Raw genomic sequence first — 26,716 nt, forward strand, 5'->3', positions numbered from 1 at the left:
CAGTATACCAAGATCTCAATCTTCAGAAAACCCAAAGAACCATGTCTTCTGGCTAAATTGATTATGGACCCCTGGGGCAATGATGGGGCAGCCTTAGCATAAATGAAAGTAACTTCAGGCTTAAAATCATCATGATTTGTCAAACACATACAATAGTTAGGAAACTTTCTCCCATTGGATCCAATGTCAAGAGACTTTCTATTTCCCATGGCCCTACATTCCTAGCAACTTTATGCTTTTAGGAGGAGGAATCCTTGATTCCATGTCGATTTCCTACCTCTATTCTTTACTTTCTAACCTAGACATAGGGTCTCTGAAATCCAACAATGCCTGTTGGCCTCCAACAAAGTTCTAATCCTTACCCCTCACCTCTCCCTCCCAACCCTGCCACCCCAAATCACTTTAAATGGTGGCCATATGAGAACTGCTGATAGAATGCTCAGTTTGGTATCGTGAAGGCCTGGTTTTAAAATCCACCTCTGACTCTTACTGGTTTTGTAATCTTGACAAGTCATTTAACCTCTACATGCTTTGGGAAAACCCTTATAATTTAGTAAGCCATAAAGGGATTATGATCTGAGGGTTCTCTGTCCTGATGAAATCACAGATCTTTGTATATTTGCCTGCTACTTAAAATATTTGCTGTCATTGGTAGGTTCAAAGTTGGGTCATATTGTGGCATCTTTAATGTAAAAAATTTTAAACTTGGCCTTCTGAGTATTGTATTTAGGAGAGGAAAAGGAAATGGGCTGTCAGTCATCAATGTTAATTACAATAAGATATATTATACTTATAGGATATGGAATAAAACAAGGTTTTATAGAAATAGATCATGTGCTGCATTGGAAGAAAAGAACAAGAAGCTCTCAGTGTAATAGACAAAAATTCTGTTTTGTTCTATTTAACCATTTCCATACATTCCAACCCAGTTCAATATACAATTATTAAAAGCATCCTGGGACCAGCTAGGTGACACAGTGGATAAAGCACTGGCCCTGGATTCAGGAGGACCTGAGTTGAAGTCCAGAATCAGACACTTGACACTTACTAGCTGTGTGACCCTGGGCAAGTCACTTAACCCTCATTGCTTGTCAACAAACAAAGAAAAACAAATGAACAATAAAAGTACATCCTAATGTAGAGAACAAGCTCTTCTGATTATCAGCATCAGAAGAGACATGAAACAGATAGGGATGTTCATTCACTACTGTGAAAGATGTTTTCTTCAAAGCTTAAATGGATGGGAGATTCCCTAGAGATCATGAGTTTCACTAGATGTTTTTTTGTTTATTTTGTGTGTGTGTATTGTTATTATTATTATTATTATTATTATTTTGCAGATGATATTGTTCTGAACTTGCATCTAGTTCTTGATAGCTACACAGGCTCATTGATGATATCCATGGTTACTAAAAGAAATAAAATATCACCTTAGCAATTCACATAAGGGAAAAATAAAGTGGATTTAAAATACAAATTGCACAAATTGGGGCAAACAGTTGGATATAGTCCATTGACTCAGTCCATCAGTTCATAGGTTTTGGTCAGGCCCCAAGTATGAATAATGAAGTGGACCTACAACTAAAGAGGAAAATGATAGCTAGTACTTATATAGAATATAAAGATTTGCAAAGTGCTTTATAAACTTTATCTCATTTTATTCTCACAAAAACCCTGGGAGTTAAATACCACCATTATCCCCATTTTACAGATGAGAAAACTGAGATAGTTATAAGTAATATGATATCCCCAGGGTCACATAACTAATAAGTGTTTGAGGCAGGATTTAAGCTAAGGTCTTCCTCTCTCCTGGTTCACGGCTTTATCTGTTGTACCACCTGATGAAGGAAACAGACAGGCTTTTGCAAAGAGTTTTGGGTTTGTTTGTTTGTTTGTTTTAATAACAGAGTATACTTTACAGTCATGAAATTGATTGCATGATACAAAGGCTATAAGATTCTTCTGCTTTATTTTGGGGAATCTAAGAAGGCATTGGATTACATAGAACAAAACAAAACTTTAATGACTTAGAGCAATATAGTTTCTGATGCTTATGTTAAGTTATGCAAGATTCTGTGATAAATTAAAATTTGGAGATATCTAGTCAATGACCATTGGATTACTGATGTAAAGTGAGGCATGAGAAAGGGGGATGTACTTGCCTTCCACAGCTGTTCATCACTTTTAGGGGGATGTCCTCTACAAGGTCTAAATAGAATAAGGATTCCCTTTCTAGGCTGGTTGTTCCTTTTTGCAGATGGCATGATACTGATTTTTTTTCTTTGCAACAAACATTTATTTTATTTTTTCCAGTTACATATAAGGGTACTTTTCAACATTCATTTTCATAAGATTTAGAGTTCCAAAATTTTCTCCCTTCCTCCCTTTCCTCTTCCCTCCATAAGACATCAAGAAGGTTATATATGTAGAATCCACAAGTGTTCTTTTTATCAGTTCTTTCTATGGGGGTGCATAATATGCTTCATCATTAGTCCCTTGGGATTGTCGTGGATCACTGTATGGCTGAGAGTAGTTAAGTCATTCACAATTGTTTATCGAACAATATTAATTTCACTGTGCACAATGTCCTCCCAGTTCTGCTCACTTCAATATAAGTCAGTTCATATGAGTCTTTCCAGGTTTTTCTGGGATCATCCTGTTTGTCATTTCCTATGGCACAATACCATTCCACTACAATGATATACCACAGCTTCTTCAGTCATTCCTCAATTGATAGACATTCCCTTGATTCCCAATTCTTAGCAACCACAAAGAGTTGCTATGAATATTTTTTTGTACAATTTATCCCCTTTCTCTTTTTCACAATTACTATTGTTAACTGTTTCCCTCCATCCCATTCCCTTCCCCATGATATTTACTCTACTATCAGTCTTCAAAAGGAATTTGCTTCTGTCTGTCCCATCCCTCAATCTTCCCTCCCTTCTTTTGTCCCTCTCTCTTTATCCCCTTCTCCTCCTATTTTCCTGAAGGGTTAGATAGATTACTCCACCCAGTTGGTTGTGTGTGTTAGGCCCTCCTTGAGCCAATTCTGATGAGAATTAAATTCATTTACTGCCCTGCTCCTTCCCCATCTCTTCCCTTATTCCATAAGTCCTTTCTCTTTTTTTTCATGTGGGATTTCACCCCATGCTACCTCTGCCCTTCCGCATCCTCCAGTGCATTCCCCTCACCCCTCAATTTTACCCTAAAGATATCATTATGGGGCAGCTAAGTGACACAGTGGACAAAGCATCCACCCTGGACCCATGGGGACCCCAGCCAAAACCCAGCTTCAGACACGACCCCAGATATATCCCCCAACTCCAATTTTTTATGGTTCTCTAAGGTCATGTATTTGAAAGTCAAATTTGCCATTCAGTTCAGGTCTTTTCATCATGCATACTTGAAAGTCCTCTTTTTCATTGAAGTCTCATTTTTTCCTCTGAAAGATTGTGATGAGTTTTGCTGGGTAGGTGATTCTTGGTTGTAATCCCAATTCCTTTGCCCTCTGGAATATTATATTCCATGCCCTCCAGTCCTTTAATGTAGAAGCTGCTAGATCTTGTGCTATCCTGATTGGGGCTCCACAGTACTTGAATTCTTTCTTTTGGGCAGCTTCCAATATTTTCTCCTTGACCTGAGAGCTCTGGAATTTGGTTATAATATTTCTAGGAGTTTTCCTTTTAGGATCTCTTTCAGGAGGTGAGCAGTGGATTCTTTCAATTTCTATTTTAACTTCTTCTAGAATTTCAGGGCAGTTTTCCCTGACAATTTCTTGGAAGATGATGTCTAAGCTCTTTCCTTGATCATGGTTTTCAGGTAGACCAATAATTTTCAAATTATCTCTCCTGGACCTATTTTCCAGGTCATTAGTTTTTCCAAGAAGATATTTCACATTGTACTCTATTTTTTATTCATTTGGATTTGCTTTATTGTGTCTTGGTTTCTCATAGAGTTACTAGCTTCCATTTGTTCAATCCTAATTCTTAGGCAATTATTTGCATCAGAGAGCTTTTGTACCTCCTTTTCCATTTGGCCAATTTGGCTTTTCAAGCTGTTGACTTTTTTCTCATGTATTTCCTGCATCACCCTGATTTCTCTTTTGATTTTTTTCCTCTACCTCTCTAACTTTATCTTCAAAGTCCTTTTTGAGCACCTCTATGGCCTGAGACCAATTCATATTTTTCTTGGAAGCTTTAGATATAGGGGCCCTGACATTGACTCCTTCCTCTGAGGATGCACCTTGATCTTCCTTGTCACTAAAGAAACTTTCTAAGGTCCTCAACCTTTCTCTGATTGCTCATCTTGCCTTTCTATTATTTGACTTTTGGCTCCTTAAAATGGGGTACTGTTTCCAGGCTACACTATCCCAAACTTCAGAAAGTCCCAGGTGGTATGATTTAAGGAGGAGCAGGTTCTTCACTCACCTGGCCTTTTCCCTGGTCTGTAGATGACCCCAGATCAACTTGCTAATCAACCAGCTTTGTTTGTTGTGGTTGTCAGCTTCGACGAACCTGTGCCCCTCCCCCACCTTGGCCACTGCTACTCAAGCCTACCTCCTGGTTCGCAGCAGGGGTGTAAAACCCAAGTTCTGCTTCAACACCAGCATAGAACCCTGTAATATACCCCCCTGCCAAGGTCTCAGCCCTCTCACCAGACTGTGAGCTTAGTTCCAGAGGACACTGGTGCTCCAGCTGATTCAGAGGCTCTGCGGAGTTTCTTTCTCTGGCGAGGCCTTCCTGGAACTGGATCTGTGTCAGGGTGACTGTGGGGTTGGGCTCTACTCCTGTCTCAGCACAGCAGCTCCCTCCTTCTGACCTTCCAAGCTGTCTTTGGAAAATTATTTCAGCACATTCTTCTGTGGGTTTTGCTCTTCTAGGAATTGTCCTATGGCATTATTTGGATATTTTTTGGAGCGACCATTTCATGAGTTTGAGAGCTCACTGCCTTTCATCCACCATCTTTGCTCCGCCCAGGAAGTCTGGCATCATACTGATTACACCAAGCTTTAGAACATTACAGAGACTCCTCTGGGAAATCCATGATGAAATAAATCAGACCAAAAGTCTACACAGGAAATATTTAAGAGATGAATATTGCCTATTTTACAGAACAGGACATGCAATTGGATGTCTTGTTTGTTGAGTTAGTACAGCAACCCAGATATCTGATACAGGCCTTATGGATGGGCAGAGACAAATGGAACAGAAATAGAAAGAAGGTGGGTTGCATTTTGGATATTAGGCTTTAATTTCAATGACCCTGAACCACTTCCCAGTATGAAAGGTTAACTTAAAGAAACCTAAACACACATATATACTTTTAGTAGTGCTATGTAATTGCAAGATCCAAAGTATTAAAGTTGAGAGTGATACAGAGGGTAGTGAAGAGCTTCATGCTTGGTGCAAATAGACTGGAGCATCTTTCCAGTGATGATGTCAGAATGGGTACTGAGTAAATGAGTAAATTGAGTAAACGTTGAGTCAGAAAAGGATGTTCCAAGAGCAAAGGAAAACAAATAGACAGTCTGAGAACCGCACTGATCTTCACTAAGTATAAGAAGACATAGAGGAAAGTCTCCCACATATTTAGTAGATCCACTTTAGAAGAAACATAAAAACCAGGGGCATTAATTGGAGAAGCTGTGTATGGGCAGGCTCTTCTAAGGGAAGATCTACCTCCAATTGTTGAGATTCCAAATTCACTGACTTTTCTTTTATTGGATCTCCATGGTTACATACCATAGAATTCTGTGATTTCAAAAGAATTAAAATTGCAGGTGACCCAAAAAGGAACATACAGTTTTATTGTAGAGGCTTCAAAACATTACCAATGATGGCTTGTGCATAATAAGTGGCATAAAAGATGGGGGAGAGGATGCTAGATTTAGATGATACTATAACAAATGGCATGGGGAAGGACTAAATGAATTTAGGACTAAATGAATTTAGAAATTGTAAGTTGTCCAATTTGAATGGAATGTAAAGTTTGTAAAAGGAGTAATGTGACATAGGAGGGGAAATCAATCAATTAGCAATTATTTCATCAGGGCTTTCCCAGGGGACTGGTTTGCTAATCTCTAACAAATTAATTCATTCTCTAAGGCTGTTAATGGCTCAAAATGCCTTAATATTATACCTTTCCCAAGGTATTTATCTGTGAAAAAAAATTATTTCTGGAGAAGGAATGATTTAACTGGAATGAATCACTTATTATGAGATTTTTTTTGGTTGGTTCCTTCCTATTTTTATAATGTTGTTGATGCCTTTGGTGTTTTATGCCACAGACATTTCTTAATGCCTCATTCACGCTTCCCCCAATTCAAAGACAATTTTGAAACAATCAACTAACACAGAACCATGCCTGACAGTTTTTTGCAATACTATACTTGGTGTCCCCTCCCCCTTTACTTAGGGGAGAGGTGGTATGTTTCATCATCTATACTCTGAAACCAATGTTGGTCACTTCCTTTTATGTGAGTTCAAGTATTTTAATGTGGTTTTTATTTACATTATTATAGTTTTATTTTTATTTATTATATTTTCTTATAGTTCTGGTTCATTCTTTGCTTTGCATCAGCTCCCAAGTTTCCCCTTTGTTTTTGTTTGTTTGGTTGGTTTTTTATATTCCCTAATGGTATAGATTTTCAGCAAGCCCATGTGTTCTTTTTTGGGGGGGGGGGTGGTGAGGCAATTGGGGTTAAGTGACTTGCCTGGGGTCACAGAGCTAGTAAGTGTCAAGTGTCTGAGGCTGGATTTGAACTCAGGTTCTCCTGACTCCAGAGCCAGTGCTCTATCCAATGCGCCACCTAGCTGCCCCCCCACCCCATGATGTTCTTTTAACAACACTGTGTATATCCTCTGCCTATGCATTAGAACTGTTCCTAGGATTTCTCTCTCTCTCTCAAATAAGATTATAAACTCAAGAAGGAGAAAGGTCTTCTCTCTCTGTGAAAACAAACAAGGACCTTGAATTTTCTATCTCCTAACAAGAGTGTCTTCATTTTTAAACTAGCTTCCATTTCAAAACAGTCATATCCACCCCTTCTTCCTCCTGCTATGTATGTTTTTACACTTCCCTGTTTTGCTTACTACACCAGCCCCATAACAACAACACAATTGCCTTGGTCTGCTTTCCCATTTCTTTTCTGTTTTTCTTATTTCTCTGTTTGATATCTACCCCATTTTGTATCTATGGTCATTTCACCATATTATCTTCTATCCTACTCCTCTCTGTTCTCTTTCCCACCTTCAGTCCTAGGAGCAGAAATGAATAAGTTTACCATACATCTGGAATTGATAGATTATTGACTTCTTGACATCCTCATAAATTGTAAGGGGAAAAAATTCTAAGTAAAAGATAGGACCAGGCTAGATTGTACTCCCCCAGTTTATAATGAGTCTTGAATTTGAATCTTTTCCATGCTCCTTAGTACTAATTTTCCTTAGGTGAGTCATTTCATATCTTTAAGCCTTCATTTCCTCATCTGTAAAATAGGAAGGTGGGAAAACCTTTAAAGTCTTTGCAGTTCTAATTTCCATGTTTCTCTGATCCTAGAATTTGGAGAAGCTCTCTTATCTCAGCAAGATTTCCTCAGAGCTTTTTCTAAAGGTTTTTTGTTTTGTTTTTAATTCAAGACTTCATCTGTTTCCTGATATGGGAGTTGTATTTGCTAAATCTTGGCTAATTTGAGTGGTCATTTCAAGTTCCTTGTCTGGCTACAGTGAAAGAAGCCAATTCTCTTTTAGTAACAGCACTATTTTGTCCAACCCACCATCATTGACTACAAATCCAATTTTCTAATCTGCTTTCCTGTGAGTTAAATCTTCAGAGGAAAAATATTGACCCTTATATTTAGGGAAGAAAGAGAAAGTCACCCAAGGTTGCTTTCTTCCTCAAGTAACATTAGGAGAAATTAGGGAAATAGTTACCTCTGCTTTCTACTGGTGTCAAAGGCCATGGTGATGTCACTTTTATGTTCTGTTAACCTGAACTTTGTCAAGACCAACTGAACAGTCTCTTTCATGGTCCCTTAGATGTTGGAATAAATTTTTGCCTTTGTACAAGCTCTGAAGGTAGCATCTTACAGAAAAAGCCATTGATTTTTTTGTTCTACCAGATGGTCCTGGAATAGAGAAAATGGATTGGATCTTGGACCCTAACACACACACACACACACACACACACACACACACACACACACATATGCTTTCTCCCTAATAGCCTGGAAACTTAATCCTGCTTCTTGACTGAAACTCCCATTGCAATCAACTCTGATCCTAACACCCCAACTCACATCCAATCATTTAGAACATTCCCTCCAGAGCATACATCTGTTTAAAACTCAGCAAGGCCAATTATTTGGAGTAAGCTGGTAATAAGGTGTGATTTTTGGAAGAAAAATTTTAGTATCCCCCAAATAATAACAACTGTTTCTCTTTAAATTGTCTCTTTTCCCATATTGTTACCTTGACAACTCTGCTTAAGCTTTTTGGGTAGAGTTGGCTGTGAAAGAAAGGGGGAATATCTTTCTATCTTTTAGTTTTAACATAGACTTAACAATATACATACACATATAGACATACATATGTAATTACATGTGGAATGTGAATTACAGACCATGAACAAAATGCACGCACATAGAAATATGATACATTGTCATATGGGGAAATAATCTCAGATGTAAAGAATTCTGCCCATATTCTGATTAAAGATTCATCCTTTTCCCCCCTCCTTATTCCATAATCCAAGCAAAAACAATGTTGACATGGTGGTGTGTAAAATGTTACATTTTTAGGGCAAATTCCACTAAAGAGAAGGGAGGAAAGAAAGTGCTTGAAAAATAATTGCATTATTTTTAGTTTTAGCAGCTATAGTAGCGTATGTCAAGATTAGGGTATGGCTGTGATGTGCTGAACTAAGTCTAGAAATGCTAAAAATATTGTTTCCCTTCCAGCAATTGAAATTTTAAGCAAAGAAAGACCCAGGCAAAGGCAGGTAGGGAGATCAAATTAGAATTCTTATCTCTCCACTGTAATAGGCTGGTTTTTATAAAGGCTGGTATGAACTAAGTGCTAACCTGGGTCAGTCTAAGACTTTGGCTATAGGGGAGGAGAAAGTGTTTTAAAAAGGGGCAGTGCTGAGTCAAAGAGAGAGGTATTATCTCTGGCATCTAGCACCACAAAGAGGAGTCTGTGTGTGTAGAATTGTTGAAAAATCAGAATTGGTTATAGAAATGGTTTACTTTATAGTTGTGAGTGTGAGGCGCGCAGACGCCATGGACGCTGTTGCAGGGAGGTGGGGGGAGAGCTTTGTCTGTGCATGACACATGTGTTTTCCATTGATATCTGGAGGCAGACCAGTAGCTGTAAGTTGGCCTGACAAAGCCTTATTGAAGTACAGACAGAGTGTGGTTTCAAAGCAGTCAGAAAAAAGAACGGGAATGCTGTTCAGGAAATTCTTCAGGCATGGGCAGGGACTTGGCTACAATTCTGCTTTTGGAAAATTTGACCAGGGCAAGCTTCTAAACACGGGCTGGGCCTAGCCACACTCTGCAGGCAGTGCTTGGAACTCCTCAGCGTACCCTAGAATTGTGCTCCGTTTTCATCTGCTTGCTTCTGAGAGAGGGAGACAGAGAGACAGAGAGGGAGACAGAAAGAGAGACAGAGAGGGAGACAGAGAGAGGTAGGATCTTATTAAGTTCCTTGCATTCTGTTTCTCTATTTTTACAACTGGTCTGATATCTGTTTGTAGTTATTAAAAGTTTCTTTTTATATTATTAAAGAAGTTGGGCATGTTACTGGTTATACATTTGGTGTGGATCCCCATTCCCCACCCCCACAATTTTCTGCTGAAGTAGATTCTCTCTAGTGATTCCAGGGGAACTAGGGAGAGAAGTATACAGAACCTGTCTTTTAGCTGCCTGCTCCAATACTCCCCAACTTTTTTTCTTCTTTCTGCAGAATGAGAATGGGTTGTTGCCAGCAAGGGCCATTTTAGTTGAAACTGAGTGTGATTCTTTCCTTCCCAAAAGTTCTGATGATAGCTTTTTTAGAATATGGCCCTCGTTTCAAAAGGAAATCAAAGAATGAATGAGGTTGATGATTCTGCCCACTCTTTCTAAATGTAATATCAGATATACATAAGGAAGTCTGATATTCTATTAGCAGAGAGGATTTTGGTTACTGTTACAGATGCTTTTGATACATTGACTTAGGAATAACTTAGATTCACATTTTGCAATTCAGGAAATCATTCAGTTTCCATAATTCATTTCAGCTTCCTTCCTGGAAAGGCAGCCTGCAGTTTTAAACTCCTTTAAAGTACTTTGTGCAAAAAGCTAAGTGAAATGTCATATTCAAATTCAGAGGTTCTGGATCACACTGATAGTAAAGAGCCGAGATGAGATTTGAACCCAGCCCTTCTGATCCCAGTTACTAAAAGATGGGGATGGAGGGGGGTGGGGTTACTGTCTTTCATTTTAGTCTGTACTTGTCTTCTGCATTCTCTTCTTTTAAAAAAAGCCTTACAAAGACTTTTTCAGTGTCCATTTTGCAATTTACTTGGAGCTCTTCACCCCTTTTTTCATCCATGTCACAAATTCCTTTCTTTACCCTGGGAGCATTCTGGGTCAACAACGACTTTGCAATTTATTGGTGAGAATTTCAACTGGGGTCACACATTTAAAAGAAAGGGCAATTGAGGTATGGTGACAATGGATTTTTATAGCTTTCTTTTTTTTTAAAAGTCCTTTTTCACACATGATGTAATGATCTGTATCCTACTAAATAATGGTCTTAGGATATTGCCTGAGATTTAGAAAGTTTAAGTAACTCATCCGTGGTCCAACAGCAAGGAAAAGAAAAAATTAGATTTGAACCTGTCTTCTAGTCTTTGAGTATAACATTAATATTCATGCTTCTTCTTCTTCTTCTTCTTCTTCTTCTTCTTCTTCTTCTTCTTCTTCTTCTTCTTCTTCTTTTTCTTCCTCCTCCTCTTCTTCTCCTCCTCCTCCTCCTCCTTCTCCTCCTCCTCCTCCTCCTCTTCCTCCTCCTTCATTACTACAGATAAGGAAACTAAGTCCCAAGAAGGTTAAGTGACATATATATATATATATATATATATATAATATTATATATATATGTATAATTTTTGTGGTGCAATGAGGATTAAATGACTTGCCCTCAAGTGACTTTCATAAGGTCTCTCAGTGCTGGGTATAGATCATGCTGTGACAGTCATGAAAACCTACAGTGACAACAAATGAAATTTCACAAAAGGGACTTTAGCCAAGACTTTCTGTGTGAATGATCTTTAGTTGGTTAGTTTATATGTAGAGGAAAGGGGAAAGGAATAAACATTTATATAGTGCAGACTAAGTTCTACTCACTGAATCATATGCCCTTTTTTAAACAAACATTTCATTTGATTCTCCTGACAACTCTTTGAGGTATATGCTTATTCCCATTTTACAGTTGAGGAAATCGAGGCAAACAGAGATTAGTGACTTTCCTCGGGTCACACAAGTTTGAGGCCATATTTGAACTCAGGTCTTCCTGACTCCAGGCCCAGTGCTCTATCCATTGTGCCTCTAGTGGCCTAAAGACCTAGTTTTGTTTTGCAGCACAGGGGGCTAACCTGAGGTCTTTAAGCAAGTTCATATGATCAAAAGATAACAGATATAGAGTGGGGAGGTACTTCGTAGTACCTTAGAGGTCATCTAGTCCAATCCCCTTATTTTATAGATGAAAGTTGCTTGTGTTAATCCAGAAAGTTTCCTAAGAACTTTTATGGTGGGTGAATCAGAAGTGAAGAGTTGGCATTTGGGTTTCACTAGACCCTGAAGCATGTAGGATAACAAGAAATATATTTCTAACAAGTGGAGACAGACTTTGCAGAGGTTTCTAGAGGTACCTCATTAGCAGCAGAAATGACTTTTCAGGCCTGGACATTTCATCCCTTTTGTGGTTAGGATGTTGAAACAATATATCTTAGCCACCTCTTTTGTAGAAAATGGAGGTGTTCTTGGCATCGAGGACTTCCCAGTCTGCAGAGCTTTGTGAGAAAGTTTGGGCTTTTTTTTTTTCTGATTTTTGTCTAGTAGAGGTTTGAAGACTGATTAGACTTAGGGTAAGGTGTGATATAATAGGAAGTGGCCATAGTATCACACATAATTGTGATCATTTTAGCAATTTGTCATATTTATAAAGTAATTTAAGGTTTACAAAGCACTTTCCTACCAAGAACCAGGTGATGTGGGTAGTGATACATATTCCCTAAATTTCTCTTCTCTTCTCTTCTCTTCTCTTCTCTTCTCTTCTCTTCTCTTCTCTTCTCTTCTCTTCTCTTCTCTTCTCTTCTCTTCTCTTCTCTTCTCTTTTCTCTCTCTCTCTCTCTCTCCCTCCCTCCCTCCCTCCCTCCTTCCCTCTCCTTTCTTCCCTCCCTCTCCCTCCCTCCCTCCCTCCTTCCCTCTCCCTCTTTCCCTCCCTCCCTCTCCTCCCCTCCCTCCTTCCCTCTCCCTCCTTCCCTCCCTCCCTCCTTCCCTCTCCCTTTCTCCCTCCCTCCCTCCCTCCCTCCCTCCCTCCCTCTTTCTCTTTCTTTCTCTCATGGAAGAAGAGAAAAAGCAGAGGAGAAAGATAGCAGTATAGTAAACCTTAGGGAGGATTTTGGAGGCAGTGTCCTACTTGCAAGAATTCTTTAATTGCCCAGACTGAAATTGTATGGAGAGTGCCAGGGAGTGAGTGATCTGTTCCCTTTGGTGACTGTTGCTTATCCAACAGGAATAAACCATGACCTCAGTAGACAGAATTGTGTTTCTCTATTCAGAATATGAGACCACATGGTCAGATTACTGTCCCTTCTGGAAGAAATCAGATATTACATTTGTAGAACCCAAAGCTGCCAAAGTTCTCAGATTTCCTATGGAGGAGGAGTCATGCCCTAGAGAATTTATTTTTAACCCGAGTTGCATTTCTAAGGTTTTCCAGCTGCATGCGTGACCATGCCAGGCGGAGTAAAAGTGTGTTCATGAAGCTAACAGAAGTAGTGCTAATATTTCATATTCATTACTTTTTAAGGATCGAAGCTGTGAACACTTAGCATGTGGTTTCAAACATGTGGACATTACTTCCATGGAAACAGATTCCTATTCCTCCACTTACTCTGGACCTAATGTAATTCTTACACGTGCATTGGCATAAATCCTCTCTAAAGAACTTTCCAATGTTATGGGGCCCTCTCCCCAGTTCTGTTACTGACTCTGGTGTGTGAATGTAACACTTGGGCTGTCCATCAGGCAATCTACTATTCTTATGATATGATTTCCTTTGCAGTCATGCTTGTACTCAATTATTTTTAAGCCACTGCTCAAATATCATAATTGGTAATATGGTACAGCCTGTTTAAACTCACCATGGAACTTTTTGCTGCCTCTGGGTTATTTATAATTTGGGTTCTTCTTCAGGCCTGGATATTTCAGAACTTGCAGCCATATAGCATCACTGGGAGACTATTGGTATGAAAGAATGGTAATTCAGTCTTTAAAAAAGGAAGTACACATGATCTAGAACAGCAAAGAAATCACAATAGGAAAAGTTAATGCCAAATCCACACTAAAATTTCCTAGAACTGAAGAATTTTAGGCCTGGAAGGTCAAGTAGGAGTCATTTTATTCATCCCACTAGTTTAAGAGATATGGGGAAGAGAGGTAAAGTTATCAATGCAAATCAAGTTGGTGGCAATGTCAGAAGAGAGAAGGAGGCATATAGAAGAGGTTTTACAAAGGTTGAAATGGAAGGCCTTGGCAACTATCTGTGGGATTGGGAAGAGAAAATGAGGAGTTAGTTGAAGATGACACTGGTCTGTGAGTCTGAGTGACTGGAAGAATGGTGATACCCTTGACAGTAATAGAGAAGTTAGAAAAGGGGAGGCTATGGGCATTTTGGTTGTGTTTTGGACATGCTGAGTTTAAGATATCTTACAGCTGGAAATGTCCAATAGTTAGAGATATGAGAGTAGAGGTGAGGAGAGAGGTTAGAACTGTGTAAATAGATCCATGTGAACATCTGTCAAAGATTGTCTGCCAAGTGATGAGAGCCAGGTACATGGGAACCAATGAGATCACCAAATGAAAGAGTAGAAAGGGAGAAGAATGCCTAGAGAGAGCATTTTTAGTCAAATTAATGACAAGGTCAACAAAGCCAGACTTCACTGAGTCTCACTCTTCTAAAGAGTGAAAGGAAAGGAAGTGAAGACATTGGTTACAAATGACCTTCTTAGGGAGTTTAGCCACAAAAATTACAAAATACAATATGACAGCTAATAGGCATGGATGGATCAAGTGAGAGTTTTTTGAAGATATAAGAAGGTATACTTGTAGGCAATAGAGAAGGAACCAGTAGATAAGGAGAAACTAGAAATTAGTGAAAGAGTGAGAAAGATGAAGGAGAGAATCTGCCGGAGAAAACAGAATGGAATGGGACCACTTGTGCACATAAAAAGTACCTTGGCAAGAAGAATAATCACTTTTCCTTGATTTCTTAACTCTTCCTTTGGATCCCCAGTACCTAGCATAGTACCTGTCAAATATTAAATACTCAATATAATTGCTTATTGACAAATGGACTATATTAAGAATACTTTGTATGCCTCTCCATTTTGATTACAACTGAGTGTACACATGGGTACTGTTGCTGGGCAGAGAAATCATTAAAAACAACAACAACAACAAAAAAAAAACACAAAAAATATATAACTTTGAGATGGAAGTAACCCAGAAGTTCAAGGAGTCCAACTTCTCACCCAATGCAGGAAATCTCTCCTAAAACATACCTGGCAGATGGTCACTTAGCATCTACTTGGATATTCTCAGTAACAAAATTTAATATTTCACAGGACATGTATTCCATTGACTGGCATCTCTAGTTATAAAAAGTCCTCCTTTAAATAGATCTGAAGGCTGCTTCCCTACAGCTTCTAAATATTATTCCTTTAGGGTCGCACGCAATAAATATCTTTGTTTTCTCATGACAACCCCTCAACTATTTAAAGACAGTTATGTCCTCCCTAAACACTCTCTTATTGGACAAACTTCCTGATTTCCTGTGATTAAACATTATAGGAAATGATATCCTGCTCATTCTTATCAGGATGCTCTCCAGTTTGCCAACGTCCCTCTTAAAATATGATGACCATAATGAAACACACTAATCCTGATGTGGTCTGGCTGGTGCAGTATACTGTGGGGCTATTATTTCCTAGGATTTGGATATGACATAAGACTTTTACTATTTCTGAATCCAAGATCATAGACTCATCCATGATCATAGAGTTGGAAGAGACTTCAGGAACCAGTTAGTCTAACCTTCTTATTATGCAGGTGAGGAAACTGAGTCCCAAAGTGATTAAGTGGTTAATCAAAGATCACAGTTAATATATGTCAGACATGGAATTTGAACTCAGATTCTCTGACTTCATAGACAGTGATTTTTCTCCCCTTATTTTAAGAACCTAATAGATAACGTCACTCTTACTAATCCACCTTGCCTTTCCTCTTACCTGCCTCAAATTTATAAGCAGTAAGTTGCTGGTTCCTTATCCACTTTATTCTTTTGTGCTGGCTAAAGCCTTGGGGAAAGGATGCCACAGCACCAGGGTGTCATTTTCCCCTTACATAGATAGGGTTGCTGCCTTGTAGAAAAGAAGCTGTAGGCAATATTGTACTTTGTCCCATGTGTGAGGCAGGATATACATCTTATATGACCGGTTGCCTCTGGAATAGTTTGGGATCGTGGTTTTAATGGAGCTTAGGTAACATACTACTATTGTGTGTGTGTGTGTGTGTGTGTGTGTGTGTGTGTGTGTGTGTGTGTGTGTGTGTGTGTACAATTGTATTTGTGGATAAGGCAGTGGAAACTATTAAAGGAAGCACAATCCACTGATAAAAACTGTATTGCTGGGGATTAGAACCTCACTCCTGGCTCAATCTCTTTGCCCTCTTAAGGGCGATGGTATCAGATCGTCTGAGTGCTCTGCCTTCCAAATAAAAACTTTCTGTATGTCTGGAAACTGTTCCTAGATTTTCCAGGGTGTCAGTGTTCAGTAACTGAATCTGCCTTTATTGGGGTCATCATAAACATTGGTCTTTGGCTCCCTTCTCTATGCAAATAATTTGATACCATAATGCTGAACTAAATGTGATTGGGGTTATAATCCTGGAAACCTCTGGCTATGTCAAATCTAATGAAGGAGAGACTGGGCAAGAAAAAAATGCTGAGGATCAGCATTGTTTTATATATCATTTGTTTTCTGTCCCCCTATTCTAAGCCCTTTACTTTCCTCTTATGTTCATATTCTTCTAGCACTTTCTCCATTGTGTCACATCCCTTCTTCTCTTCTTTCCTTTATTTCTTTATTTTCTCTCTTTCTCATCATATACCACTTATTTTCCCATGCTCTTTCCTGCTTTCACTAGTAGCTACATGTATCTGGATTTGGGGTATGAACAAAGCTTCTCTTCTCATGGGACTGGCAAGAATCTTGACTATGGAATTATAGAATTATTTTAATTACTTTTTAATTAAAAATCTATGTTATCTCTCTCCCACCACTCAAACCATTATAAAAGAAAGGGAAAGGAAAAACAAATAATTTGCAACGCATGTGTATAGTCAAGCAAAATGGATTCCCTCATTGGCTACCTTCAAAAAATATGTCACATTCTACACCCTGATTCCATCACCTCTCTGTCAGGTTGGGGATATATATTTGATGAGCAGTCCTCTGGAATTATTAAAGTTGGAAGGGATTTCAGGAGGTCATCTAGTTTATCTCATTGCTTTAAGGTAAACACCTCTAAGACATCTGGGACCCTGCTTTGTCAGCATCTGCCCACAACTGTTCCTTATTAGCTAGGAGAAAAGAGAAGCTCTCAGTTAGAACAATGATTGGAGTGGTTTCTTAATTACAACATTTCCTCTAACTAACAATCCAGATGTTGAGATTTTAAATTACAGAACTTCAATATAACCAGTAGTATTGATGTGGCTAGCTCATTTCATCATATCCTAAGTAGAGATCACTGGACTTGAAGGCATGGACGATGTGAATAGTTGTATGCTAGTTCTGCCCCTCAATCCCTGTGTGAACTTGGACAGACCACTTAACTTTAATTTCATTTTCTTCATTTGTAAACCAAAAGAGTTGGACTAGAGATGATTTTAAGGTCCTTTTCAAGCAATAAAACTCCTCTGATTCTATGTTGTCATGAATGCAATGGTTCCCTAGACATCATAAGAAATAGTATTGCAGTAGTTTGAAGACTTAATCATAGCTACACAAAAGAATCATAGTGATCAGTAAATGCTCAAAACAATCAGCTTTTGATATGTGTAATTCAAGCAAACGAAAGTTTAAGCATGCCTGAGGTAGGGAATAAAGGGACAAGAACAACAAAGGAAGAATCCCACTATGGTATTAGCCAATACCTCCATATCGGGATCAAAAAGGGACAATGTAGAGAACTGGATGATGCAGCTGATTGAGAGACTTGATAGGGTCTAGCATAGACATATCTTCCTCTTCTTTTCCCATCTTGGATATCACAGGAAGGGAGCACTAGAGATTGACCTAGATGCATTTCCCATACCCACCCTTAATAAGACCTATGGAAGCTTCCAGTTAAGGGGGAAGGCATCAAAGGACCTTAGATTTAGAACCTGAAGGGACTTTAGAGGTCAAGTACAATCTCCTCATTTAACAAATAGGGAGCTGAGCCCCAGAGAGTTTAAATGATTTATCCATAAAGACACAGGCCATTAGAGTCAGAGATGACATTTGAACTAATGTCTCTGAGGCTAAATTCAATATTCTTTATATTTTCTGCACTACACTGACTTCCTTGTGGCAAAAAAGAGTTTGGGCCCAGAGCTGAGATAGCCTACCACAAGAAAGACTAAAACTGAAGAAGTTTGATGTGTGCATTTTTTTTCTTTTAAACATATTATAAGGGGGGGAAAAAAGACTATACCAATATGATTGTTTAACTACTTGTGTTCTAGTCTGGTTCAAACTCTGTTTGGCCTTAGGCAGGTCATTTGGTCTCTCCAGAACTTAACTATCACATTTATAAAATGAAGGGGTTGGATCAAACAGTGAGGATCCTTCCAGTGCCAATATTTTATGAGTAATACCCATTGTCATAATATTATAAAGAGATCTGTGTACACCAATAAAATCACAGGTGCAATTCAAAAGAGAAACATAGAGACAGACACAGACACAGAAATAAAAAGGAAGGAAATTGAATGGGAATTATTTTAATTATTTTTCCAGTGGTGAACATACATTTTGTGTTAATTCATTCATATTCCTGCCTTATCCATTTTTAATACCATGCTTCATTTTAAACCCATGAACTTTGGGCCAACCAGAATTAGATCTTTAAGTCAAAAGTCTAGGGCCTAATTGAAGAGATCTCAGTAATGGAATACTGGCAGGCATAGTTGAGGCTAACAATTGAATGTTTAGCCAGTAGGGATAAAGAGCTTCTGGACCTATTAAATGCTTTCCACAGATGCCTTTGCCATACTTCAGGGTATGTTGAAAAGTGTTTTCTCTTTTTTTAATTCTTAGTATTTTGTCAAACAAATATCTTTCTTCCAATTCCTAAGAAGAGAACTGATATCTGGTGCTTCAAGCAGCTCATTCATAGTACAAAATCCTGTCAGTGCAGATCACATCCTCTCCATGTCTCAAACAACAATGTCATGAGTTGATGAGGCCAAAAGCTTGATCTCCTTGTGTCTTCTTCTGTAGTGATTAACCTCTACAAACTTAACTAGATTGGCCTTTTGAGGAGAGACAAATAGTCATAGGATCATAGATTTAGAACTGTAAGGGATTGCAAAGGCCATCTAGCTCAACCTCTTCCATTGCTGATAAAATATGTGAAGCCTTTCTATCCTTCTTATCCACAAAGCTCACATATAACACATTATACTTTATAATGTATTTTTTTCTCAACAAACCCATGAGCTAGGAAGACATTATGTTATTTTTAACATTTTAAAGATGGAGATGTTAGCCTCAGAAAGGTGGCTTCACTCAGTGAGTTAGTGCCCCAAACAATTGTAGCACCAATTCCCACTGAAGTATGAGGTTTGGTTTTTCAGCAAGGATATTGTGCTTAGTATTGCTTATTGCTGAGGAATACAAACTCTGGCTGATAAAATGCTGAGCTCAACACTGTGTACCTGCTTAGGGAGATTGTTAGAATATATTAAGGAGAAGGATTTTAGGAGAATAGTTTAGAGAAACGCAAAGTATGAACCTTTGAATGACTAATGGAGTCCAGAAAGGAACAAACATGAGGGAAAGTTGACCAGCAATCATGTCTCTTGACTTCCAGGGCTTGTAACCCTAGAGGCTGTTGAGAGTGTAATCCCCTTGCTGAGATCATTGTCTCTCTATTTATTGAGGTGAGCTACTTCATCTCATTTCAGCCAAAAGATGTCCTTTTTGTTGTTCAGTCATTTAAGTCATGTCTGACTTTTCATGATTCCAGTTGGAGTTTTCTTGGCAGAGATGCTAGAATGCTATGTGATTTCTTTCTTCAGCTTATTTTACAGAAAAGGAAACTGAAGCAAACAGAGTTAAGTGACTCTCTTAAGGTCACACAGATAATAAGTATCTGGTTCCACATCTAAACTCAGGAAAATGTATTTTTCTGATGTCAGGTCCCATGTTTTCTCCACTACAACACCTACCTACCCCAGATGTCTGTTACGATGATGCATTCTTCAGTCTCCTCTAATCTTATTAATTTCCCTGAGTTCTCTTTACCATTTTGCTTAGATAAATCGGGTTATCTGCATTGTTGATGCCAGCTAAGATGGTTATTTAAAGTTAACTACTACCTTCCTCCGGAGAATGATCAGAGTGACTGTCATGTATATTGGTCCTCCCAAAGTATTGTATGGTAGTCCTAGATATATTTAGGGTGTTGTGGATAGATTTGATTGTAGCTTAATACCCCTTTTTAGTGATTTTAGAGAAAGGTAAAGGATCTAGCCATTGTCTCCCTCTTTGGAAGGAACTGGGCCAGACACCAGATTAATGCAATCGATATTTTTAGAAAGTACACACATATACCTTACACTCTGTTTGCACCACATCTTCTGACCCTGAGTTCAGTGTTTCTTTCCTATTATGCCACTAAAAATTAAAGTAAAAATATTGGCAAAGTAGAACAAGTAATATGACTATATCCAGCTGTGCTCTAAACATGAACAGATCATGAATTTATGTAGCGTCTTCTCACATGGGTCTCACTAATCTTTGTCATTGCAATTTTACTAAATGTTTCAAAGGGCATAGAACACACTGATTTGCATTGTTAGAAGATGTTTCTCATTTGAATCTCCCTATGCCAATGAAATCAAAGGTCAATTTAAAAAAAAAAGATACTTGTGTGGTCTGCTTTATCAAAGATTAAATTCTGCTAGTTTATCCTTTAGGTCCCTCAGTGGATCTGTGATTTCATTGATGAAGGCATTCTCTCTGATGATGATAATCATAAATCATCCAGGCCTTCACATCCTGTGAGACACTTGTCTCTCTTCTCAAACAAATCTTCCAAAAGGTGTCTACCCAATGTGCTAGGGACTCTTTTCAAATTCTCTTCATGTTATGCAGATACCAATGGAACATTTGCCATGTGAATATTCCATCATTCTTCTAATCACACATATCTCTGATGATGATATCATTTATTCTCTTTCTTCTACATCACCCCTTGTTTGAACTATGCCACAGACTGCTCATGTCTCCATAACACACTTCTTCTCTACTGTACTCTGGGTGATCCTTAGCATCAAATTTTTACTGTCTGTGGCATTTAATGACCACATAACATCACTAGTACAAGAATTTGGTGTTGAAAAGATGGGTCTTTGCTTCTGAGACAAAGTAGGCTCCTTGATGGCATGAAAAATATCATTTTTTCTTGTAATCCTGAGTGCTGAGAGCACAGTCTTGCATAAAGTAGGTGCTTAACAAATTTTTGTTGATTGTTTCAAAGCCCAATTCAGAAAACTGATGGGCAATATATATGACAACTCTCTATTTACTAGAATACTTGATTAAATAAAGCTCTTCATTCCTTGATCATGTCAGATAACAGAGCTTACTGTACAGGATGATTTTTTTCCTGACAAAAATTTTGATCCTTCTTTTAAAACTGAAAGTGATGATGGGTTTATTACAACCTCTCTGTGCTGCCAACCAATAGCAATCCCAAACTAATGCCTTTTATAAATGTCTGGAATCAAACAGCCCCTAAAGCCATGTGCGTCTAGATTCCTTTTGCCAGCATTTAAATTGTAAATAGATTCAGAAATTAACATGGTTAATGAAAGATTACCTATGTGTCCAGGTGTCCAAACAATGACTCAGATACAATAACCTCTAGAAAGAGTGGAACAAAGGCAAGGGCTTACTTAACTCAAGTCCAGCATTAGTCTATTTGCTTATGATATTTTTTTTAGAATTACATATTCATACTAGGAGAATTTATAAGATTTGTTCAGGCTATTACAACATACAACAAAAAAGACTGTTAAGCTTGCTAGCTGATTTTAAATGACTGCTTTGGGTGACTAGAGAAGCACAGTTTGGTGTTCCTTAAGCCAATTTATTTCTGCTTCTATGTTTTAGAGTAAATTCTTTATGCCCAGCAAGGCTAACAAATCACTTCAGGTTTTTTTTTCCATCCAATCAGGTTGTGAGGCCTACTTTATAAACAAGTAATATCACATTGGGGAACCCTCAGCTGTTCTGTCATTGCCAACATGATCAAGTCCGAACACTTTAGCCAGGAATTCATGGTCTTTAAATCTGGCCACAACCTGCTTTTCCAATTTTAATAAAATCAATTCAATCTTTGAAATCTTTGAAATCAATCAATCAAATATGGATTAAGGGTCTACCATGTGCAAGGCCAGTACCAGTCTCTGGAAACAGAAAGACCAAAATGAGACGATCCTCATTTTATGAGCTTCCATTATACTTATTTCTCATGGATCCTCTGCTGTAGCCATACTACTTAGTGTCTTCTGTAAAATTGCTATCTAGCTATACTGTCTAAAATATCCAATGAGTGGTTGTCAATAAATTAGAAGCTTTAGCAAGAGTTTTAGACTTTTAAAGCATTTATTAAGAAACATAAGAATTTGGTGAAGAGAGAGAAAGAGGCCTAGATGTCTATATCTATCTATCTTAGGGATCCAGCATTTTTGCTCTACTCTCCACAAGAGTCGTGATGAAAGGGTATCTCGATTTGGGAGCTCATTTTTATACATATCAGCATGGTACTCCTCCAATGTATTAAATTTCAGCTGTCTCATGACAGAGGGCACTAAGCATTTCAGTGATTTGAGGTGCTGTTCAGAGAAGATATCCTTCAGCTCCTGAATGATGTGCTCCACACTTCCATCTGCCCTTTGTGATTCCTCTAAGACTCTGATGACATTGTTTTAGCCTAATGTGGATCATGGAGACAGAATCAGGGATTTGCAGGAGCCAGTTCAAATAGGCTCATAAGAGCTACTGTTAAATTTTGAGTATGATCATTTACACCTTGGAAATACCATTTACCCATCAGCAATCACCTTCAAATTAGTTTTTCATTTATTAATTTGTTGGATTCTAGGCTTAAGAAACATATGGGAAAAATGTTAACAATACAGGTTAAACTTCTTGACCAGCTAGAACACTGATCTCAATCTAATAATATGAGTAGGGATAATTGCAAAGTTTTATACCTTGGTTCATAAACCACAAGTATAAAATATGAGTCATAGTTAGCATTGTGTCTGAAAAGTTTAGGGTTTTGAGTAGATTGTAAATTGCATTGTGCTACTCTACAATGTATTAGGCAAAAACAAGTTGCTGGAAATTTACTTTGTATTAATTAATAAAGGCATAGGTTCTAGAAATAAGGAAGTGATGGTCCCCTCTACTCTTCCAAAATAATTTCTTTTCTCAGGTATTAGTTTCCGTTCTGGAAACCATTATTTTTGAAATTGCTATGGGGCAGCTAGTCAGTACAGAACTTAGAATTATGAAGATCTGAGTTGAATTCAAATTAAGCCTCAAACATGAGCTTTTGGACCCTAGGAAATTCACAAAAATGCTTTCTACTTTAGTTTCCTCATCTGTGAAATGAAGATATAAATATCACTTATCTCCCAGGGTTGTTGTGAGGATCAAATGAGATATTTGTAAAGCACTTAGCATAGTACCTTCCACATAGTAGGTACTATATAAACGTTAACTAGTATTACTACAATCACGACCACTACTGCTGCTTCTATTATTAGATTAAAAAGAAAACTTTCAAAGGAATATTGTTAGGATAGTGAAGGTCTCTTAGTCCATGAACTATTGTTGTTGTTGCTTGTCCTTCATTCTTGAAGAGGACCATGACATCAGGGTGATCCCATGACTTGCATTGAATTTGATTTTAAGTGAGGGAGGGCTGTGTAAGGTCACCAACCTCACTCCTCCATAGCTCATAAGATGACTGGAGATGTCCCTGGATGTTTAAAGCAATTGAGGTTAAGTGACTTGCCCAGGGTCGCACAGCTAGTAAGTATCTGAGGTGAGATTTGAACTCAAGTTCCCGCCAACTTCAGGGCCAGTGCTCTATCCACTTTACCACCTAGCTGCCCTCCTCCATGAAATATGATGATCAGTTGAAATATCTGGGAATATTTAGCCTGGAGAAGACTTGGGAGCAATGTGATAGCTTTGTTCCAAGATTTGTCAAGTAGAAAAGGGTTATGACTTGTTCTGTTAAACCCCACTAATATGAAACACTACTCATTTAATCAACTTAATTAGTAACTAGTTTAACTACTATTCTTTCACATCAGTTAACTAGTAACTAATGTTTAGCACTAGTTACTATGTAATTAATGTTTAACATTAATTGCTGGTTAAATAGTGTTTAACATTAGTTGCTAGTTAAATATTACTGGTTTCAAGCTAGTAGCCATGGGTGGAGTTCTAAGGAGCTAAATGTAAGATTCTAACAATTAGACCTCTTTCAAAGAAGAATTTGCTTCCGCTGGAGCTAGCACAATCCCTCCTAAGAGATCTTCAAGTAGAGAATAGATGATCAGACATGGTGCATGTTGTAGTCATTCCTTTGGAGGTATTGGTTTAAATAAATCGTTACTGAAGTTCTTCCTTGACAACCTTGAAACTCTGTGATTCTATGATATTGAATGTTCTCTCTCCTCCTCTACAAATGCTAGCTATTATTCAATGTCCTGCCCAACCCCATGTCCTTCAGTAAGCCTTCATTAAATATCATAGCCTGAATTTCTTTCTCCCATCCCTGACTACCTATGCCATTGATTTTTCTGTACTAGCCATTTTTTTCACCTATCCTATATTGTTTTATGGTATTAAACACCTGAGTCGTTGTTGTTTAGCAGATAGAGTGCCAGATTTGTCACTATTTACTGTGACCTTAGAGACCTTAATTCACCTCAGTTTCCCTATCTTTAAAAGGAGGAGGTTGGACTAAATCTACAACCCTACAATTTTTTTTCCCTTTGAGTGTGCTTCAACTCCTCAAGAAGTTTGGAATTTTCTTGAATACAGTGGATATGCCTTATATTTCTCAATACGATCCCCCCAACACACATTTAGCACATAGTAAGTATTCAAGTAATGCTTGATTTGATCAAAAATAAAATTTGAGCTCTCTTGAATCCCAAGAAAGATGAAACATTCCCTAACATTTATTTGTGAAATGAAATATTGGGTGTTGGTGTACTATGATAAGAAGAAAATAATTTACTTATCAATGGAAGTTCATTTCATCAAATTTCCTAATAGCAAATTGTCTGGACTTTTTTGCACTCTTCAGAGCCTGTCTTGTAATATGGTTATTTATGTATGTGTCCTGCCCTGCCTCCTTACCTGCCCTTCCCCCAAACACACCCACTACAATGTAAGCTCCTTGAGGGAAGGCATTTAATTGTTTTTAATCTTTTATTTCCAACCCCTAGCATACGAGTTGTCACAGTATAGATTTTTAAAAATGTTTGCTGAATTAAATTGAATTGGCTTTCCAGAGGGATGCCAGTGGGTACTCGTTCTCATACCCACCTTATTGTAGTGTCGATCATGGCTCATTGAATTGCCCAGGCCCCCCACCCCAAAATCATCAGGAAATTCAATGACATTGGTTTGTCTCTAGACACCTTTATTGGATTTTTTTATCATTCCCTGAAAACATTCTTGCTCAGTAAATTGATAGTGCAGACACGATTACTGTTTGCCAGATATACTCCTAACTTAGGGGAAAAGAATAAGAAGTCACATTTTAAAACCAAAAGCATATAACTGGGGGAAAAGAGAGCTACTAATAGCATTGTGGAGGGCAGAGACTGATTTAGTGTTGTAAATGCTGAGAAGATAGGTTTTCTGTATGGAGACTTTTCAAGATCCTTCCCTACTACCAGTTAACATTCTCCCCACCCCCCAAAAAATTACTTTGTATGTGCTTTGTATGTATTTTGTACTGATGGGGTTTTTTTGCATGTCTCTGCTATTTCCCATGGAAGAATGAAAACCCCAAACCCCTAAAGAACCAAGACTCTCAATTTCACCTTTCTACCCAGAGCTTAGCATTCAGCCGACACATAGTAGGTTCTCACTAAGAGCTTTTTGAATTGAAACTATGTGTCCTGATTCTTAGAATCCTAGAATCCCATACTCCATAGAAAAAAAATAATGTGCACCTGAAAAACAAAAAGCATGTAGGGTACTTATTTTCTTACTAAAAGCCATGGGGAATAAGACCTGAGATAATGACATTAAGATTTATTTGACTGTTAGCAAGACACTGCTCATTTAGGGGAGGAGTCACAATAAAATGGTGAGAACAAAAGCCAGATTGTAGGATCAAAGATCTGGAAACCTCAAAAGCCAATGAGCCTCATTTTAGAGATGAAGGTACTGAAGCCCAGGGTAGTTATTGACTTGCCTAATGTAAGAAGTAGGTGTCAGAGGTTAGTGAGTGTAGTGAATGCCATAACTTTTTGTGTGATTTGGTCTTGAGACTTCATATCATCATCTTTCAAAGTCTAGAAATGCAGAGGACACTCATGGGTCCAGTACCACTATTAATCCACACAGGAATTTTCACCTGTTTTATTTCTGGCCTGGGCTGGTTCGACTTTCCTTAAGCAGCCTAGTTCCCACCTCCTCTTACTCCCAGGGGCACACCATAATGTAACAAGATAATACATCTACCAAATTGATTTCAACTACTGCACCTTCAACTTCTTGACCTCAATAGATCCAGGCATGTCCCAACTACCACACAGACTGGCTGACACTACAACTTGGATAATGACAGGGATAGAGGAACATAATCTATCCCGAGGCAGAAAAGTCTCAGTGATATCATCTTGAAGTTTCCATCTCCTATAGAGAACAGCATGTTCCCTGAAGAAAGGCTGTAAGGGCTGGGTCAGGCATCTTTCATCTACCCCAGACCATCATTTCCATCTATACCAGTATAAGGTATCTTGTACCTCCTATTGCCAGCCCAATCTCTCATCTTAAATGTAGAGAATCCCAGGACAAAGAAGAGAAACCCTCCCTTCAACTTCAGGCCTCCAATCTCTTTCTGTACCTGTCC

At 38.3% G+C, this 26,716-nt stretch overlaps 1 protein-coding gene across 4 annotated transcripts in view; it reads left to right on the plus strand.

Moving 5' to 3' along the window:
• The window catches only part of SGCD (sarcoglycan delta), a 1,325,612-nt gene that overhangs the window by 839,304 nt on the left and 459,592 nt on the right, over positions 1–26,716 (plus strand). The window contains exon 1 of one of the 4 annotated variants that reach the window (XM_043990100.1): positions 9,553–9,684. The exons of the other annotated variants lie outside the window; for them this stretch is intronic. The gene's annotated coding sequence lies outside the window, so the exon portion shown is untranslated. Of the gene's footprint in view, positions 1–9,552; positions 9,685–26,716 lie in introns of those variants that run through there. 4 annotated transcript variants of the gene reach the window in all.

Source organism: Dromiciops gliroides, chromosome 2, assembly GCF_019393635.1.
Source record: "Dromiciops gliroides isolate mDroGli1 chromosome 2, mDroGli1.pri, whole genome shotgun sequence".
NCBI classification, from domain to species: Eukaryota; Metazoa; Chordata; class Mammalia; order Microbiotheria; family Microbiotheriidae; genus Dromiciops; species Dromiciops gliroides.